Source organism: Callithrix jacchus, chromosome 1 (assembly GCF_049354715.1).
Source record: "Callithrix jacchus isolate 240 chromosome 1, calJac240_pri, whole genome shotgun sequence".
NCBI lineage: Eukaryota > Metazoa > Chordata > Mammalia > Primates > Cebidae > Callithrix > Callithrix jacchus.
This window is the reverse complement of record NC_133502.1, coordinates 139,977,970-139,991,244: the sequence shown is the minus strand read 5'-3', so window position 1 is coordinate 139,991,244 and position 13,275 is coordinate 139,977,970. Positions and strand designations below refer to the sequence as shown.

Below are 13,275 nucleotides of genomic sequence, written 5' to 3'. Positions count from 1 at the left end.
AAAAGATTAAATGAGCTCATTTAACCAAAGATGTTAACTCAATGATAATACAGTTGAGGGCATGGCTGTGGCAAAAATCATGATGTGGGCTGGGCATGGTGGCTCACACCTGTAATCCCAGTACTTTGGGAAGCCAAGATGGGCAGATCACAAGGTCAGGAGTTTGAGACCAGCTTGGTCAATATGGGGAAACCCCCACCTCTACTAAAAAATACAAAAAAAATTAGCTAGGCATGGTGGTGTGCATCTGTAATCCCAGGTACTCAGAGGCTGAGGCAGGAGAATTGTTTGAACCTGGGAAGCAGAGGTTGCAGTGAGTCGAGATGGCACCACTGCACTCCAGCCTGGGCAACAGAGCGAGACTCCATCTCAAAAAAAAAAAAAGGTCGTGATGTGGGATGCACCTGAGAAGGCAGACCCACCATCTTGCTCTAAGAAACGGGTAGAGTGAGAGTGCAGGGTTTTCAGGGACTTCAGAACTTTATCTTGCTCTGACCACTTTTATCTCAGGTATGTGGTAAGAATGTGCAGATATCCCTGAAAAACTCTCCAAAAAGAGTACACACCAACTTTGCTCTAGAATATACAAGATTTTTTTCCCCAGGTCAGCAGCCCCCACCACATAATTTTGATGGGAAAAGCTAATCAGGTGCAGCTTATTATTATATGTGAAGCACTTGGGGGATGTCTGCTGGGATGTGCTCTGAGGTGCCTCTTCACTAGGTGAGATTCTTGAAGTTGAATTTTCTTGGTCATGTTTCAGAGTTGCTCAGTTTTTCAGGGCAAGGCAAAGCAAAGGATACTGTCTGGACTTATGTAACTGGGTTATTTCCTCTTCTGTTCTCTAGCTCTGAAAATCCACTGCAGTTCAAGTGCATATCAAATCCTGGAGCAAATTGGAGACTACATACTGGCATGTCTTAGGAATGTGCAAGTCAAGGTAGATATTGGTTACCTGTATGTGTGGATGCAGGCATGGGAGAGAAGCACGACAAGGGAACTCTGACCATTCAAGTCCTAATGTCAAGTCTTCTCCCAGTGCTTGACATTCTTCCTATAAGAGTCGCTGCGCCCAGTAAACTCATGAGAAACATTTGCAGCATTGCATATTTTGTCTCTGCGGCAGGTGAAAAAATCCCAAACAAAACTGGAAATTCTTTGATTTTGACTACTCCAGAGGCTGATCAGAAGGATTGCTTGAGCCAGAAGTTTGAGACCAAGCTGGGCAACATAGGGAGACCCATGCAAAAATATTAACCTATGTAAGGTTTGGATATACATCTGCTAAAGAATTGCACATGTTTGTTTTGGCTCATAAAGAATATATATATTTCCATCCCCAGACCTTTATGAGCAGATGGGACATCTCTAAAAATGTTCCATCTTAAGGACAAGGAAGAGAAAAGAGAGAAAGGGACAATAATCCTTGGAAAAACTGTGCAACAGGCAAAATATGTCTTTGGTTTTTACACATTCTCTTTCCAAATTCTTCCCCCTAATTTCAGCATCCTTCTCGTTTCCAGCCACTCAACCCAATCTTCTCCCAGTGCTTGACATTCTTCCTATAATAGAAGAGATTCATTTATGAACTCTTCCCAGTGAGGTACTCCAGGTTGTTTCCCATGTAAGGCATCGTTATTTTAAAAGAGAATCAATTCCTAGAAAAGGCAATGAAATTAACTATGTGAAAGTAATTGAAATTCATTACATCTGGAACAGAAGGTGGGGCGAATGTGAGCTGAAGGTGGGAGAGATTTTCAGACCCCTTGTCCTTGATCCATCCATGGGGCAGATGCAGTCCTGGCTCTCCTGCCACCAGAGCCTGATTCTTTCTCAGCTCACACTAGCTGTGGTGTGACTGGACCACTTCACTCTGCTCCAGTTTCCTCAGATGGAAAGTCACAGAAATAATAATTGTGTGACTTAGAAAAAGACTAAATAAACGAGTTCTGCTGGAAGGCAATCCAACCAGCTGTAAAATAATGTGAGATGCATGTGCATTAGTTGTGGGCGGTTCCCTCCAGACATTGCCCAAATAGTTTCTGTGGTATTTTTGTATATTTTAAATATGAAATATGTTCAGAGAGAATACCATGGTAACCTACATAGAAAATCCCAGGAAAAGCACCACACTGTTAACTCTGAAATTTGTTTTGCACAGGGCTCTGGCAGCATGAGTGTTCCCCAACTGAAATGAATCACAATTAATTTGTTTGGATCTGGTCAGCAAATACAAGCAGATAATGCTTTTCTTGCAGAGTGTGTCAAAATGAATCTGGAGTGATAGCTTTCAAATGCCAGTTTCCATGTAAATGAGAGGCAGAAATTCTGACCCCTGTGCTAGGAGGAGGCTGTGACTATCCACAGTCGTTGGAAGGGCACTAATTTTTCATGTGGGGAGATGCCTGTTTAGTAACTGTCCTGAAAAGATGTTGTTCTTCAGAGTTACTGGGTCATTATACTCTTTTAGCTTTGTCGGAAGAGCTAAGTAGCTGCAGCGCCCAAGTTTGTGTCACCCCTCCCAGCTTAGCAGTACACGTGGGATTTGTTAGCATGGCAGCATAGGTGAGTATGAGCCGGTGACTGTGACTCATTAGACTGCCTGTGTCTCCAGGTGCCATGAAGCAGTGGTCTCTGCCCTGAATGCAGGGTGTGCACTCAGCAGCAAATGGGAAACTAATTTAAGAGCTGTCTCTCAGGGATTCCAGTCCCTCAGGACCCCAGGGTTCCCTAGGCAGACTTGAGAATGTGCCCTGTCATGTCCAATGAGTAGGTGAGTCTATCTCCAGATGACTCCCTTTCTGGCTGAACTGGCTATTTCTCCCCTAATTAAACACTTGTGGTTTTCCTCCCCTGGGAAAAGGGAAATGGTCACCTATTGGCTGGAAGGAAAGAAGTTTGCTGCACCCTACAAAAAGGTCTGTGGCACTGCTGTCCCTATTATAGGACCAGAGAGAAGCTCTTTTGATTAATTTCTGGAGTCATTAACAATGAACTGCTCTGTAGCTCAGCTTAAAGTCATATATTTGTTCTGTACCTGCGTTTTGACTTGTTCTGGCCATGTATCAGGCTGTCACACTCTTCTCCTAAAATGCAGGGAGCCTAGACTTTGGCATTTTCATGGCGTCTTTGGGCTGCATGGAAGGGGCAACACCTGCTCCCTTCAGACCATCTGAAACCACTGATGATTAAAACTGTAAAAACTGTAAAGATTCTCTCATTTTCCTTTTTCCTGGGGAAAATGAATGAGTAGTGGTCCCTGGCAGGGGTGTACATGCAGCCAAGAGGAGAGAGCGTTAGGTGGCACTGAGGACTGTTTTCCATTTTGGTGGCAGATGTAAGTTTCATCAAACATGTTAGGGCAGGGCTGGTTTACAACAAAATTTTGTGATTGGCAAATTCATTCCCTAAGCCACTTTGTTCCTTCTGCATCTGCTTCCTTTATGTGGCTTCCTTCTCACATTCTCCCTGTCCTGTGCTTTCGCTTGGATCCTCACCCATGCCAACATCTGCTTCAGAGCTCTAGACCAATTCTTCCTCCGGGGTCCCAGTCAAATCCAGCTGTCCTGTGGGGCCTCATTAGTGACTAGCTTCTGGTTAATGGAATACATTACTCATGTTGCCATATTAAATGTGTATGGGTCAGGTGATATTTTGCATTTTAAGAAGGATCACGGTTACTTTACCTTATGGAAGTAGCACACAATAAGAACATAGGTTTTGGGACAAGCCTTTAGAAGGGAATTTTAAAGTAATGCTCAACACCATCCCAAGAGGGAAATGTCTGTTCTCTCTTTGTGAAGACCAGTGTGTCCTTTTAAAGAAGACATCCTTAGCTTTCTTTCAGTCTTAGTTCGGGATACAGAAAGAAAACTGGAAGCTTTTAGAGGTCGGTTTTCCTTTTGATATATCAAGAGTTGCTTTCCACCCTTTGGAGAGAAGCTTTTCCTGTCACAGATATTAAACCACTTTCATGATCCTTTACGTTCTAATCAGGTGGTTTGAGTGTGGAGTAGGAGCCTTAAGGGATGCAGGCATCTGAATGCTGAGAAGCTCTTGGAAGCTGCCCACGTTATCTTCAGGGGGAGAACTCCTTCTGCCATAGCCTGGAGCTATGGGTGCCAAGCAAGAAGAATCAGGTAGCTAAATGCTTAAGAATGAAACTTTCAGAGGGCTTACAGGTAAAGGTGTTAAAAGGCAAAGAGGAAGAGGGTTCAGGCAGAGTCATAAATTCACACGTGAAGGCTATACATTGGTGTGACCTCAAAAGGCAGGACATCTTGAAGCAGAGACCAACAGGTCAGAAGTGGATTCACTTCTCCAATTCCCAACTGCCATTCCCATTTCATTCCCTTCCTTACCTCCTGCCAGACTCATTGTCTGAAAGTCCAGTTCCAATTTTTTCCTGTCCCAGCTCTGAAAGCTTCCCTGGCTTTCTCTCCAAACTGAACAAATGCTTCATCCTTACCTCTTGAATCCTACTTGGTATGATCTTGGTGGCCGTCTCTCACAGTGCATTTACTACATGCCATGCATGGTTCTAAACACTTTTCACATATTAATCCATTTCATTCTTACAACCCTATGATGCAGGCATTATTACCCTATTTTGCAGCTGAAGAGACTGAGGTACATAGAAGTTACTCTTAAGGCTATAAAGCTAGCAAGAGGCAGAGTGGGGATTTGAAACTAAGCAGTGTGGCCCTGGGAAGGCACACTCTGTGACAGCAGAGTCCCTGCTTCTCTAAGCTGGGGCTCCAAGGAGTTCCTCTCCATCCTCTTTTGTTGCTGCTCAACGTGTACCCAGGGACCCGAATGGCTCACTATTCCCAGAACACCTCCCCTGCTTCCTGGGATTCACATGTTGGCTTTTCTTTTCTAATTCACCATGCTCTCCCCAGCTCATGCTCTCAAACACCAGCTCCTTCATTAACCCTGGTGATACTGAGATAAAGCAGGGACCCCTCTTAGGGACCTGCAGCTCCCCACCCGTCAACCCACCCTGCTCCTTGCCAAGCATGGAAATAAAAATCTTGAGTTCCTTCAAGAGAAATTTCAGGCACCTAGCTAGCTTTGAGAAGCAAATGAGAACTTGATAAGCAAGGAGGTAATCATAGCTTAAAACAGTAGCCATGGAAATTCGAGTGATGAAATGTTTGGTTCCCACAGAAACTAAAGATAACAAATGTTCCTGAATTGTGTTTCAGAAACCTGGACACCCATTAAACAAATTCACTGTTCTGTAGACCTCAGGCAAGGGGGAGCTGAGACTGAACTCTGACCACCATTCTTTGGTCTAAATTTCTTCCTGAGGGGCCTGGAGGAGGCCATGCCTATGAGCCAGAGCTAACATTCTTTTTTGCTGATCCCAGAATTTTAGACAAAGTTTTGCCTCCTGAACCAATTGCAAGTCAGAACATCTTTGAATCCACTTCTGACCTGTTGGTCTCTGCTTCAAGATGTCCTGCCTTTTGAGGTCACACCAATGTATAGCCTTCACGTGTGAATTTATGACTCTGCCTGAACCCTCTTCCTCTTTGCCTTTTAACACCTTTACCTGTAAGCCCTCTGAAAGTTTCATTCTTAAGCATTTAGCTACCTGATTCTTCTTGCTTGGCACCCTGCAATAAATGCCTTATTTCTCTCACTGTAGTCCAATGGCAGTGTTTGGCTTTGCTGTGCTGGGCCAGTGGACCCAAGTGACTTCTTAGGAGCACCTCAGTCCTCTCACCTGATAGTCATGTGCATGCTTACCAATCATTCTTTATTTAGATTTTAGACATCTGGAGAGCGAGGACTGTGTCTTAATCACCTTGGTATACCCAGTGCCTTGTGGCCAATCAAAAGATAATTTTTGTATTGAATGAATTTTTACCATGACAATTTTAAATGGTGTAACTTGTGACCGGCACTTCTATCCTGCATGACTGTTTTGTTTGTGTAAAGTATTTTATGTTTCTTAGGTGAGTGCCATGCTATTTGTCTCTCCTTGCCACGGTGCAAATTCGCTCACTTCAGTCCTTGGAAGGACAACTTTTAAGGCCTAAACAGTCTACTGGTTTGTTTTTTACTTTATGAAACAGGTGTAGGAACAAAAATACCCTCCATGCCCCCACAGGTTCAAATCTGCTAAATAAATACAAGAGATTAACAGGAGAAAAAGCATACAAATTTATTAACATGCACGTGGACACAGGAGTCCCACAAATCTGAAACTCAACAAAGGGCCAGACAACTGAGGCTTAAATAGCACCCTCTTCATGAGGGACAGGGAAATGGAGGTATAAACAATTTTGAGGCATAGTGAGTCGTTTCCAGGGGAATTGAATGAGCCCAAAGAGCAGACAGTAGTTTGTAAATGATCCCCTTTGAAAGTGGAATACAACAAGTTATGGGAAGGTTTGGGGCACCAAGAGCAAAGGTTGTCTTATTGTGCATGTGAAATCTTTTCAGTAATCTCTCAGAGCTGCCTTCAGAAGAATAGATGGAAGTCTCTCTGGGCATGGTGACGACTTTTAGTCTCTTCTCTTCTCCAGTAGTTAATCTTTTCTTGTTATTTTGATGTGATTTCTGGGAAGGAAGTCTTAAGACAATTGCATTTCTTTTGTTTTTGTTTTGTTTTGTTATTATTATTTTTTGAGACAGAGTCTTGCACTGTCACCCAGGCTGGAGTGCAGGGTGCCATCTCTGTTCACAGCAGCCTTCACCTCCTGAGTTCAAGTGATTCTCCTGCCTCCCAAGTAGCTGGGATCACAAGCTTGTGCCACCATGCCTGGCTAATTTTTGTATTGTTAGTAGAGACAGGGTTTTGCCATGCTGGCCAGGCTTGTCTTGAACTCCTGGCCTCAATTGATCCACCCGCCTCAGCCTCCCAAAGTGCTGGGATTACAGGCATGAGCCACTGTGCCTGGCCTGTTTTTTTTTTTTTTTTTTTTTTTTTATCCTTTGGGTTCATCCTAAAAGGAGATACAAGTGAAGGTTTGTTAAACGGGTACACTCATGTCACAGGGTTTGTCGTACAGATTATTTCATCACCGAGGTACTAAGCCCAGTACTCAATTACTATCTTTTCTGCTTCTCTCCCACCTCCCACCCTCCACCCTCATGTAGACCCCAGTGTCTGTTGTTTCATTCTTTGTGTTCATAACTTTTTATCATTTAGCCACTACTTGTAAGTGAGAACATGTGGTATTTGGTTTTCTTGCATTTATTTTGGAAGAAGTTTTCCCCAGTCAGACAAGGGAACCTCCAGAGAGAACCCCTCTCTGTGCTTGATGGTGGTGAGGAAGGGGCTCAAGGAGAGCTTCTAAGTGACAGCTTCTAAGGTCTTCCAATTTCCTTTAATCCAAAAGTATTCAGCATGCCACAGTGCTGTACTTGGGGGTATTGTTCTCTGTGCCCCAACAGTGGCAGATGTAGGTGTGCTGAACTCCCGTTTTCACTGTCCCTTGGGCCACAGGTTTGGCTGTTGTCCTGAGGTCTTTGTAGCAGGGGCCACAGCTGGGAGTGCTGACCACACAGGGCCAGTGGTCTGGCTGTGCTAGCATTGCTCGCTGGTAACACCAGCACCCAAAGGGCAGGCTGTAGAGGGGTCAGCCTAACACCTAGTCAGGCCAAACAGAAGGCACTAGCATGGCTGTGCTGATTGTGAAGCTGATATTGACAAGGATCAGTACATAAAATGGCAAGAAAAGATCGAGGCCAATGATTTTACCTCTTGTCACTATGAAGGACCTTGTGAATTTTTTTTTGAGAGGTTTTTTCACCTGTAAAATTGTATTATTAAGTATGCTTAACATATTTCTTAATCTTTTATTAATTGGAAGTCTATATTACTGCCAATCAGAGGCTCAGATAAGTAGGAATAAACCCTTGTTACCCCAGGGAGGAGGGATAATGCCAGGAAAGGGCATATGTACTTTGACCAATGTGGTTTTACTTAGAAGAATGTACCATTTCTTTCAAGTTTTAAGAAACAATGAAAGAGCTCTAACTCCTCAGTTATAGACTACAGGTCAAAGTAGAGAGAGGGTTTGCCAATCCTTGGGAGGCCTGTCCCAAGACAAAGTCAAATGGACTTCTCGGCTGTGCTCTACCTTTGCCAGGGTATATGCCTTGTCTGTCTAACTGCGTCAGTACTGGACAGTTATCATGGGGCAGGAGTTCTGTGTGGCCACTCAGGTTTCCTACCTCAGCATGTAGGCAGGATGTAAGGACACTCAAGACGGGTGCCTTCAATACAATCTGTACACTTCTTTTTCTCATCATCTTATCTTTGGTGATCATAGCAGCTTAGAATTTATGTGAAGAGAGCTTCAGTAGTCTGCTCTGTAAGAAGGAAGATGACACTTATCTCATGAAGTTGTGTTAAAGTTCTTATACCCCAATGAGGTACACAATAAGGACTTAATATTTTTGAATAAAAGAGAAGTAGTTATTGTCAGGAAAAGTGATAGGATAAACTAATGGGTGTAGAAAATGTCATTGACATTATCATGTTGAGTCCTCTGGGCCATGCCAGGGCTGGAACAAAGGAATAATCAGTGATAATTGTGGCTATGGGAAAACTGAGAGGACCTGGGGACTGGCCAGATAAGGAGGTGTGAAGAGTGAGAAAGTCAAAGACAAGAAGACAGTCGACATGTCAAATCTGATTACAAAAGCAAATGATGGAACTGTTGACTTGGAGCTGTGGGGTGGGCAGGCTGGTGACCAGATGAGGAAGAGTGGATGTCTTCTCCAAGGGAGAGAGTGGGAGAAAATAGATTTTCCCTCAGAATTTTCTTTTTTTTTTTTTTTGAGACCAGTCTCACTCTGTTGCCCAGTCTGTAGTGCAGTGATACAATCTCAGCTCACTGCAACCTCTGCCTCCCAGGTTCAAGCAATTCTCCTGCCTCAGCTTCCTAAGTATCTGGGGCTACAAGCATGTGCCACCACACCTGGCTAAATTTTGTATTTTTAGTAGAGACAGGCTTTCACCCTGTTGGCCAGGTTGGTTGAACTCCTGACCTCAAGAAACAGCCCACCTTGGCCTCCCAAAGTCCTAGGATTATAGGCGTGAGCCACCACGCCCAGCTGAGTGCACTAAAATTTCAGACTTCACTTATAATCTGTATTGTAAGTGAAGAATTTTCTTATAATTTGTATTTGCTTTATAGCGGGAAGAGGAAACCACCTAAGTACATTGAAGAATCTGGGTTTGTTTCTTTTTTGAGATGAAGTCTTGCTCTTGTCACCCAGGCTGGAGGGCAATGGTGCGATCTTGGCTCACTGCAACCTCTGCCTCCCGGGTTCAAGCAATTCTCCTGCCTCAGCCTTCTGAGTAGTTGGGATTACAGGCATGCGGCATCATACCCAGCTAATTTTTTGTATCTTTAGTGGAAACAGGCTTTCACCATATTGGTCAGGCTGATCTCGAACTTATCCGCCCGCCTAAGCCTCCCAAAGTGCTGGGATTACAGGTGTGAGCCACCATTCCTGGACTGTTTTTTTTTTTCCAAATAGTTTCAGGTTAGCCTTCAGATGGAAAAGTCAAGCAGTTGAAGGAGAGACAGGAATAGCTGTAACCATGTTGGTAATTATGAGTATATGCTATACATTTTCCCCTGCCCTCTCTTTTCTCCTGGGGGCTGGGTATGTCCTTCAACTGACCATGTCTGTGTCTGAGAAGATTCTATTTCTGAGTGTTGTAGTGTGTTTCCTCTGCACCTCTGGACATGGAGCACATGGCAGTTTCTCCTGTGAAGGGATATTAGCTGATCATCAGTCATGGGTAATCAGCTGACATCCAAACATGGTAGGCAGCCTACAAGTTGCATCTCTTTTGTGAAGCTGGGGAGGGATCTTGCTACTGCAACATTAGTTGACTGTGTATCAGCCACTGGGAAAAAAATGAAAGATGTCAGAAACAGATAGTCAGAATTGATTGTTGTAGGCCTGAGATCCTTAAAATGTTGGGAAGGGATAGTGATTAAGCACTAAGAATCATAATGAAAGGTTTGAAATTACTCCCAGGGGAAGAAAGGCATGTTTGAAGACATGCACACAGCTGGGTGTGGTGGCTCAAATGCCTGTAATCCCAACACTTTGGGAGGCCAATGCGGGCGGATCACCTGAAGTCAGGAGTTTGAGACCAGCCTGACCAACATGGAGAAACCCAGTCTCTACTAAAAATACAAAATTAATGGGGCGTGGTGGCCTATACTTGTAATCCCAGCTACGCAGAAGGCTGAGGCAGGAGAATCACTTGAACCCAGGAGGCGGAGGTTGTGGTGAGCCGAGATCACATCATTGCACTCCAGCCTGGGTAACAAGAGAGAAACTCCTGTCTCAAAAAAAAAAGAAAAGAAACACACACACACACACACACACACACACACACGCTCATACATTTGCATATATTTTCATGGAGTTTAAGATTCTGTTATGTAGGACATCCTTTCTAGAGCTTGTATTCTTATTAGCTTTCAGAGGGCAGAAATACTTTGTAATAACCTCCATTCAGCTAAAATCAATGATGTTTTCTTTTTCTTTTTCCCTTTAAATAGACTTTATTTTTTACAACAGTTTTAGGTTCATAGCAAAAGTGAGCAGAAAATACAGAGTTCCCGTATCTTCCTTGTCCCACTGTCTGCCCCCAAATGCACAGCCTTTCCCACTATCAACATCCCCTACCAGAGTGGGACATTTGTTATAATTGATGAACTGACATTGATACATCATTATCACCCAAAGTCCATTGTTTACATTAGGGTTCACTCTTGGTGTTGTACATTCTATGGGTTTTGACACATGTATAAGGACATGTATTCGCCATTATAGTATCGTACAGAATAGAGTCACTGCCTTAAAAATCCTCTGTGCCCTTTCTATGCATTCCCACTCCTCTTAGCAACCTCTAGTAATCACTGACTTTTTATTGTCTGCATAGTTTTGCCTTTTCCATATTATATAGTTGGAATTATACAGATCTAACTATATATCTGAAAAGGCTATAATAATATGTATCTAGGTTTCCTCCATGCCTTCTCATGGCTTGATAGCTGTTTTCTTTTTAGCTTTGTAAATATTCCATTGTCTGGGTCCCACAGTATTTATCCATTCACTTATTGAAGGACATCTTGGTTGGTTGCTTCCAAGTTTTGGCAATTATGAATAAAGTTGCTATAAACATCCATCTGCAGAATTTTGTGTGGACATAAGTTTTCAACTCATTAGGGTAAATACTAAGGATTGCAATTGCTGAGCTGTATGATAAAAGTATATTTAGTTTGGTAAGAGGCTGTCAAAATGTTTTGCAAAGTGGCTGTACCATTCTGCATTCCTACCAGCCATGATTAAAGAGTTCCTGTTGCTCCACAGCATTTGGTGTTGTCAGGGTTCTGGATTCTGGCCATTCTAATAGGTGTGTGGTGGTATCTCATTGTTTCAATTTGTAGTTTTCTGATGACATACGAAGCAGGATATCTTTTCTTGTGCTCTTTTTCTATCTGTATATCTTCTTTGGTAATATGGCTGTTCAGATCTTCTGCTGATTTTTAAATTGGGTTCTTCATTTTCTTATGTTGAGTTTTAAGAGTTCTTGGCATATTTTGGATAACAACTTTTTATCATATCTGTCTGTTGCAAACATTTTCTGCTGATCTGTAGCTAGTATTCTAATTATCTTGATACTGTCTTTAGCAGAATGGAAGTTTTTACTTTCAATGAATTCCAGCTTATCAATTATTTCTTTCATAGATCATGCCTCTGGTGTTATATCTAAAAAGTCATAACTATATCTCGGTAATTTAGGAGTTTTGTAGTTTTGTGCTTTACATTAAGCCCATGATCTGAATTTTGAGTTAATTTTTGTGAAGGGTATAAAGTCTATATCTAGATTCATTTATTTTGGATGTAGATGTCCAGTTGTTTCATATAGTAAAAAGCTTTATCCATTGTACTGCCTTTGCTGCTTTGTGAAAGATCAATTGATATATTTATGTCAGTCTGTTTCTGGGCTCTCTATTCTGTTTCATTGATCTATTTACTGTTTTTTTTTTTTTTTTGTCAGTAATACACTGTCTTGGTTACTGTAGCTTTATAGTAAGTCTTGAAGTTGAGAAGTGTCAGTCCAAACTTTGTTCTTTTTTTTCAATTAATTTTTCGGCTGTTCTAGTTCTCTTGTCTCTCCAAATAAAATAACTTGACGAGATGTTGATTGGGATTGCATTGAATCAATAGATTAAGTTGGAAAGAACTGACATCTTGACAGTATTGAGACTCCTTCTCCATAAACATGGAATATCTCTACATTTATTTAGTCTTTTGATTTCTTTCACCAGAGTTTTGTAGTTTTCCTCATGTAGATCTTGTATAAATTTTATTGGGTTTATATCTAAAGTATTTCATCTTTGGGGTGGTGCTAATAGAAATGATATTGTATTTTTAAGTTGTTTATTGCTGATATATAGAAAAGTGATTGGCTTTTGTATGTTAGCCTTGTATCCTGCAATTTTTCTATAATTGTTTATTAGTTTGAAAAATCAGTTATTTCAGAATGTCTATGTAGACAATAATGTCTATGTCATGTAAACGAAGGCAGTTTTATTTCTTCTGTCCCAATGTGTACACTTTTGTTTTCTTGTCTTACTGCGTTAGCTAAGATCTCATGTTTGATGTTGAAAAGAAGTAGTGAGAGGGAATATCATTGCCTTGTTCCAGTATTTTGTGGGAAAGCTTTTAGTTTCTTACCATTATGATGTTAGCTGTAGGTTTTTTGTAAATGTTCTTTCTTTACCAAGTTGATGAAGTTATCCTCTATTGCTATTTTCTGAGAGTTTTTTAAAGATCATGAATGGATATTGGATTTTGTCAAATGTTTTTTTTTTTGGACCTGTTGATATGATATGTGATTTTTCTCCGTTAGCCTATTGATATATGATGGATTACATTATTTAATTTTCAAACATTGCACTAGCCTTGCATACCTAGGATAAATGCCACTTGGTTGTGATATGTAATTCTTTTTGTACTTGTTGGATTTGATTTGTTAATATTTTGTTGAGGATTGCATCTATGTTCATGAGAGATATTGATCTATAGTTTTATTCTAAAGTCTTTTTCTGGTTTTGCAATTAGGGTGATGCTGGCCTTATATTAATACAATGAATTAGGAAATAATCCCTCTTCTTCTGTCTTCTGAAAGAGATTATAGAGAATTAGTATAATTTCTTCCTTAAATATTTGCAATAATTCACCAGTGAACCCATCTGGGCCTTGTGCTTTTTGTCTTGG

At 41.6% G+C, this 13,275-nt stretch overlaps 1 long non-coding RNA gene across 3 annotated transcripts in view; it reads left to right on the top strand.

The window, feature by feature from the left end:
- Window positions 1-13,275, top strand: part of LOC103793528 (uncharacterized) — an 84,792-nt gene that overhangs the window by 49,738 nt on the left and 21,779 nt on the right. For all 3 annotated transcript variants that reach the window (XR_004745711.3, XR_013534704.1, XR_004745708.3), the window contains exon 3: window positions 849-940. This is a non-coding gene — a long non-coding RNA (uncharacterized LOC103793528). The remainder of the gene's footprint in view (window positions 1-848; window positions 941-13,275) is intronic.